Source organism: Mus pahari, chromosome 1, assembly GCF_900095145.1.
Source record: "Mus pahari chromosome 1, PAHARI_EIJ_v1.1, whole genome shotgun sequence".
Lineage (NCBI taxonomy): Eukaryota > Metazoa > Chordata > Mammalia > Rodentia > Muridae > Mus > Mus pahari.
In genome coordinates, this window is record NC_034590.1 from 152,288,031 (window position 1) to 152,295,754 (window position 7,724).

Consider the following 7,724-nt stretch of genomic DNA (forward strand, 5'->3'; position numbering starts at 1 on the left):
AGATTCTCCTTCACCCCCTATCTGAGCACTTGTCTATTCACACACTTTCAAAACATCTTTCAACTATAGATTTTAAAATTCAGAACTCAGAAAACTCTCAAGCTATCTGTAAGTGTACACATCTCCACGATGTGAGAATGTAATACGCTTTCAACATTTTTATAACTTTTCTTACTGTAAAGATTTTTAGCCACTTTGAAAATAAAACCAGTTGGGTTTCTTGTTTAAGTCTGTATATACCAGCATCTCAGTTTTACAAGACTGCTCTAAGGGACAAAAGACGGTTGATGTTAATAGGATGCTATTTGGGGAGACTGGGGAGAAGATTCCATCGGTAAGGAGCTTGAGGACCGAGTTCGAATTCCCAGCTACCACAGAGGAGCTGCATGCACACAGTGGCATGCCTTGTAACCCCGGCACGAGGAGTCCAGAGACCATTGGCTCCCTGGAGCCCACTGGTCAGTCTGTCTAGCTGAATCTGTGAGCTCCAAGTTCAGTGAGGGACCCTGTCTCAAAAAATAAGGTAGAGAGTGCCTGAGAAAGACAAGTGACTTCGATCTCTGCTTTTACACTCATGCACACCACTATGCACACACACACATGAACATGTACAACACACACACAGAAATTTGGAGAGAGTGTGCTTTCTGTGTGTGTGCCTGCACTTGTGTGTGCACATGCTGAGGGTGACCTTGGGTGTCATTTTCCCCAGGTGCTGTCCACATTGTTTTTAGAGAGGATCTCTCAGTCACAAAAGAATCACAAAGCTGCCCACCCCCCCACCGGCACTGTACCCAGGCTTTTCCATGTGGATTCTGGAGGGGAGCCCCTAAGAACTATTTGGTTGTTGGTTTGTAACCAATTGTACTATTGTATTTTAAAACCGTCCCTCCAGGATATAGGTAGAAACTCAGGAGACTAGAAGGTAAACAAAAAGTCACAAGTCTGGAAGGACAGAAACTTGAGTCTCAAGGACCCTCCCACAGCAGAAAACAAGGGAGAAAACATCTGTGGAGAGGAGTCTCCCTCTCTCCGGCATTGGAGTAGCTGCACAGGGCTCTGCAGCTTCTTGGTCCTTACTTTTCTGTGTAGCAGCTGCTTTGGAGTCTCCCTGCTCCCTGTAAGTAACCCTTCACCCACACTCCTGTCAATAGCCCCAGTAAAAACTCATTGCTTCACCAAATCGTATACTGTTGTAATCACTACTGCAATGTTAGGAGTTCCCTTTCTGGAGGGAGTAGATGCCTGTGTGTAAATACAAGTGTGTGTGTGTGTGTGTGTGTGTGTGTGTGTGTGTGTGTGTGTGTGTGTGAGGAAGTCAGATCCCCTGGAACAGGAGTTACAGATGGCTGTGCCCTGTCTTGTGGGTGCTGGGAATTGAACCCAGGTCCTCTGGAAAGAGCAGTCTGTGCTCTTAACTGCTGAGCCACCTTTCCAGCCTTACTTTTGCACTTTTGGTATACTGTATTTTATATAAAATTAAAGCCAAGTGTACTCTTTTAAAAATGCATTTGTAATATGAAGATTTGCTTAATTAATTTAGCAATTTAGGAGGGGTATCTTTCAGACAGGACCCCATTCCTTTGTTGCTAAGGCTGACCTTAAATTCCCAATCCTCCTCCCTCCACCTCATTCATGCTAGCATTACAGACTTGTGCCAGCATGTTTTCAGTTGGCAAATATTTACCTAGAACTTACTGCATTTTAGGCATTGTGCTAGTGTCTGATTGTGAGAATGGTGGAAACGGTTCCTACTATCCCATTACCACAGAGCTTCTGTTTTGTTTTGCTTTGCTTTATTTTGGGGACAGAGTTTTGTTATATAATGAAGGCTAGTGTGACTGCCTATCCCTGCCTCTCAAGGACTGAAGTTACAGGCTGGCACCACCAAGAACTGAAGTTACAGGCTGGCACCACCAAGAACTGAAGTTACAGGCTGGCACCACTATGCCCAGCAAGAGCCTTTTCATTTTTAACTTTGAATTCTATATATCAAAACCATACAACACAGAAATAAAAGGCTATAAAGATATATAATTAAGATGGGAAAGCTGCCTAAATTCAAGATGTACATTCTTTTAAACTTGGACATTTTGGAAATCAGAGACATCACAGTTAGGGTGTAGTCAGACAGCCGTAGGTGGAGAGAACACATGTGAAGCAGAGAAACTTACAGAATCAGTGTGAGGGCTTAGAAGAAAATCCCAATAGGAAAATCTCAATAGGAAAAGATCCTTTTAAGGATTCTGGATGTCTCAAGATCTGAAGGAATAAAAAGGTTCAGACAGATGTGGTAGTGAACATCTGTAATCCTATTGCTCAGGAAGCTGAGACAGGAGGATTTCCAGGAGTTTGAGGCTAGTCAGGGCTATATACCAAATTTAAAGATAGCATGAGCCACATAGCAAGACCCTGTCTCAAAAAATTAAAATAAATTAAGATTAACGATAAGGTTCCATGGGTTAATTTACTAAATGTGAGAAAGATATAATTTAGAACATTTTAAATTATTTTTTCCCCAACAGACAAATCAGGGTAGGTGTAGCTGAGTCTGGGTCTGTTTTCAGTTTTGAGGGAATGGATGTCAAATAGAAGAAGCTCATAAAGATTTGCCTAGCATGTTTAAAGCCTGGGTTCAGTCGTGGGTTATAGGATGGTAAGTCCAAGAGACTAGTGAAAACAAAGCTGGTCTGAGTAGTCCACTCTGCAGAGAGCACAGCAAATGGCTGACTCATTGGAAGATAATAATTTGTAATGTCCCTCAATCGTGGGAAATTCTTGTCCTCCCTTCCTCATAGGCCAGGGTTAGTCCTCTTTCCAAGCTTCCCATCCCATTGGTTTAAGACATAGACCCTAATTTAATGAATAATTTGGGATGTGCAAATTGTCTCTTTTCTGACACTAGGTTCAGAAACACAACAGACTACCTGTACCTTTCCAACTCTCAGAGTTCAGAGACAAGCAGGTACCAGCTGCCAACTAGAGGATGGAAGGGCCTGGTACCTCCTGCTACCTGGTACTGGTCTATGGGGCCAGAGACCATTGGATCCCTGGAGCCCACTGGTCAGTCTGTCTAGCTTAATCTGTGAACTCCAAGTTCAGTGAGGGACCCTGTCTCAAAAAATAAGGTGGAGAGTGCCTGAGAAAGACAAGTGACTTTGATCTCTGCCTTTACACTCATGCATACCACTATGCACACATACAAATGAACATGTACAACACACACACACAATGAAAGAGAAAGAGGGGACGGTACAGAGAATATGGTTCTAGTCTTTTGACCATGGACAAATCCCTCTTTGCCTTGTTTCTCCATCTGTTTAAAGACCACTTTACACAAACTTGCCATAAATATTAACTAAACACTACAGGACGGTAACAGAGGTTGGCATATGGTAAGTCTTCTATACATGACAAGGCCTTACTAAATTTTATATTTAGTAGGAAATAATTTAAAGGAAGTCTCAAGTACCCCACAACTAAAAGACATTACACAAGGCCTGCAACTAACTACAATAATGAAGAACTCAATAAAATGATTAATGTCCCAACTAAAGCAATTAAACAAACAACAACAAAAATAACCACTTTAGCACTGCTTTGTCCAGAAACTATGTCATGGATCCAGGACACTTGCATTCAAGAAATCATACAAACAGAAAGGGTCTAGGCTATGTATGATCAAATTACTAAACTCTTTATTTGACACAAATAATAATCTCAATAATACAAAGAACAAAATACAGTATATAAACAAATACTTCACTTTTGTTCTCTTTGAAATACTGAAACTTGATGAGCAAGGTGATATACACCTTTAGTTCCAGCCCTCAGGAGGCACAGGCAGGCAGATCTCTGAGTTTGAGGCCAGCCTGATCTACAGAGAGAATTCCAGAACAGCCAGGGTTACAAAAAGAAACCTTGTCTCAAAAAAAAAAATCATATTAAATCAAAACAAACAAAACAAAAAAAACTGAAACTGCATGTGAGTATATAAACCACACACACACACACACACACACACACACACACTGAAACACAAGCTTTGGTGATTAAAGTGTGTCAGGAAACATAATTTGGTCAGAAGCATAATAACTGATTGTGATTTACTTGACCTATTTTAAAGTACTTTCTCATTCATTCCTTAGTGCTTTGCACATAGTACATAATTATAAAAATCTCAAATATAAGCAGGCTGAGCCAGGAGGATTAATGTAAATTTGAGGTCAGTCTGGGATACAGTGAATTCCAGGCTCCCTGAACTATAGTTTAAGACTGTCTCAAAACAAAACACAACAAAACAAAACAATTTGTTTTTCAAGGTGCTTTCTAATTTTATGTTTTAAGTAATGGGATATTTTGAAAATGGGTCATGGCCGCGATTCCTCTTTTCTTTTACTATTATTACTTTTTAAAAACGTTTTCCAAGTCATCTCTAAAAATTGTGAGACTTTGGGTGACAGTCTAAATTACAATACTTCCAAGTGAAGTCAGCTTGCTGTTAAGTACTAACTTCTACATTTGTGTTTCTATGAATGTAGCAGCTACAGTCTGTCTTTGATATTACATATTTCAGATAAGAAAAGTTTTAACTGAGATTTTAATCCTATTGGTATAAGTTGACTTTAACTACTATGAACTGTTAATAAGCCAATACATATGTTTGTTTTTGCTTACTTATCGACAAGATCTTTAGGACTCCCCAGTCCTGCTAAGAGAAAATGTAATTAAATATGAATGTATGTAGAATATCTTCAGAAACCTTTGGCAGCGACAACCTTATGAGGAACTCTTGTCTTCCTCTTGCAACTCACCGCAGTAGCAGAGTTCAGTTTTTCTAAATGTTCGTATTTATTCTTGTCTTACAAGTACTCTTCTTTTAAAATCATATCTTTAACACTATCATGACTCAACATGTAGAACTGTTTATGAATTCTGAATTATAAACTAATACTGCTTTGCTTATATTTGTTTTTTTTTTTTTTTCTCTCTCTCTCTCTCTCTCTTCTTTTAGAACTCTGAAACCAATCAGACTGCACCGCAACCCATCCTAGAGACTCAGATAACAGAAATCTAGGGCAGGGCCGACTGTCTGCGTGTGGCTGAGTCAGCAGAGTGCTCCACAGCGAGGACAATCTTGGCTGAGATCTGGCCAGGACCCCCATGGGGCGGAGGCGCCTAATGGCACTCAGTGAGTGGTCCCTAGCGCCGCCGCTGACAGGCCGCAGCGCCCCCACCTCTTCCGGGCGCCCGGCCCGCCTTTTCCTGTAGGATGCGGCCGCGATGCGCGCCCAGCGCCTGGAAAGCAAAAGGATCAAAGGGAGGCTTGAGTGGGCCGCGCGGCCTCGCCCGGCCAAGGGGGAGCAACTCGTCTAGAGACGCCTGACAGGTTGACAGGCGTGCGGGAGCGCAGTCTGGGAGCCGCCAGGGGGCACCCTGCCTCGCGGCACGCCCGTCCATTGCCTCTAGGCGACAGGCTTCGAAACCCCTAATTGTAAACGCCTTTCGGGCAGCCCTTAACTCCACGTCCATGGCGAGCGCTCACAGGCGTCGGCCATGACAGTTACATCCGGGTATGATGCCGAGCCCGGTCCTGAGGCTCCCGGAAGTGACGCGACGCGACGCGGAAGGATACGCGCTCGACCGAGGGCGGCTGAGGTGAAGAGGCCTCCGGAAGTGGGTGCAATCGGATTCTGCTGATGGGATGGGGACAGTAGGAGGAGCGTGGCCCATTACACAAGGCCAGTCACTGAGCTCAAAGCCAACCATGCTGTGCCTTGTTCAACAATCCGAGAGACAGAAGCTGTTATTTTTATTTCCTATGTATTGAGAAACCAAGACCGAGAGAGGGCAAGGGACTTAATCTAAGCCCATACATAAACCAAATATTGTGACCTAAACCAAAAACTGCGTTCTTCGTGATGACTCCGTTTTTGGAAAACTTAAATTCCTACCCCTTGTTATCGTAGATTGTTTCCTCTGCAAGCATTTCTTCAGCATAGTAGCCCAATCAGTGGTATCTCTACACACCCTTGATTTTAATAATCAATTTTTTTTTATTGCGGCTGCATTGGGGATATAGCATTTTCCTGTGTTGGGGAACAAACCTTGGGAAAATGTATTTTTAGGCAATTTATTTCAGACTCAGCACAATAAAACTTTCGTCTTCTATCAGCATATTGCACTTTCACTATTGCTTTATTTTGCTGATAAATAAAAAATGTGATAGTAAACAAATAACAGTACCGACTTTTTGTGTGATGAGTATTCCCTTTATATACAGATTTTCTCTACATTTACTCTCATCTTTAAGATTTTTTCCCCCCTCAGGAGAGTCAGACTTACAGAAATAATCCAAATCTTTTTGGATACATGTGTTTTGTCAGTACCTCACTTTGGCAGTTCAGAGTTGCCTTACATCCGTGCTTCCTTTCACTGGCTGGAACAGCCTGTGTTGATGCCAATGTGGCAAAGGATTTCTGAGTGTACTACATGGGGACCCTTGACCAATTTTGCTTTCTCTGTAAACAGTCATAGCAGTTTGAGATTGGTTTCATAATTGTTGGAAACTTTACCAGCATCACATGTTCCCCTGCCTCACAGGTTCTTGTAATATGGTCCCCGCTGACCCGGTATTCTATAGCCTGTGGTGGCCGTGAACTTGCTGCTGTCCTCCTACCTCAGCCTCAAGTTTCAAGTCTTAAGAGAGGATTTTAGAGATGATAAAAGGGGTAGGGATTTTTAGAGTGTTATCCACTTCCCTACACTGCTTTAAGTCTAGTGACATTTCTCAGAGAAGTGCCTGTGTATCACCAGAGCTTTTAGAGATACTATGGTATTTTGAAAAATACCTTAGAGTAGAAGAATATACCAAGAAAATACCAAGAGTAGAAGAAAGGGAACAGCAAGAAGTTTTGGCAGGGGTGATGGAGAGTCACTATGTCGATACTGACCATTTGTAACACAGTGTGTCAAGGCAAATGATGCATCTAGAACCTTTTTGACATGCCTAAGTAGACAGATGAGACTCCAGCAGAGAAAGCCTGCTTGGCTTGGACAAGTAGAAAATCCAAAGCAATGGACAGGTGAAGTAATGATGGAGAAACTGAATGTTGCTTATATATGGAAATCTGCTTGTTCATGTTTTCTTGTGGTCCCTGCTTCTTTAGAGTTGAAAGTCCCAAGATTCTCTTCCTGAGAGATGCTTTTACTGGCATTTCAAGGGCTCCTGTAGTCAGATAGAATGGCCAGAATACAACAGTGAATTTCTGATCCTGCTCCTCCATCTTTGCCTCCACTTTTTGGGAGTGTTAGAATTCCTCAGACTTTAATTTTTAACTAAATTTCTTTTTTATTTTTCTTTATGGATCCACTAAGTGTGTGTGTTGGGGGGGGGATGAACACAAACATGCACATGAAGCCAAGTGTCCTGCTCTATTGTTCTCAGCCCCGCTCCCTTGAGACAAGGTCTCTCACTGAATCGGAGTTCACCAACTTTTTGGCTAGCCTGGCAGCTAGTGAGCCCTAGAGAGATTCCTATCTCCCTCCCTCCAAGCACTGGGTTTGCAGGAGCATGCATCCATCCCTGGTATTTCAATGGATGTTCAGGATCTGAACTCAGGTCTTCATGCTTGTGCAGAAAGATCATTAACTGATGAACCATTTCTACAGCCTTAGTAAACATTTTTGAGCAACTTCTTTGTGTCAACCACAGTATATAATCT

The 7,724-nt window shown here is 42.3% G+C and overlaps 1 long non-coding RNA gene across 1 annotated transcript; it reads left to right on the top strand.

Moving 5' to 3' along the window:
- Nucleotides 1-1,068: 1,068 nt before the first annotated feature.
- On the top strand, nucleotides 1,069-6,176 carry LOC110337138. Its single transcript, XR_002381247.1, has 3 exons — nucleotides 1,069-1,120; nucleotides 2,906-3,016; nucleotides 5,063-6,176. It is a non-coding gene; the product is annotated as an uncharacterized LOC110337138 (long non-coding RNA).
- Nucleotides 6,177-7,724: the final 1,548 nt, after the last annotated feature.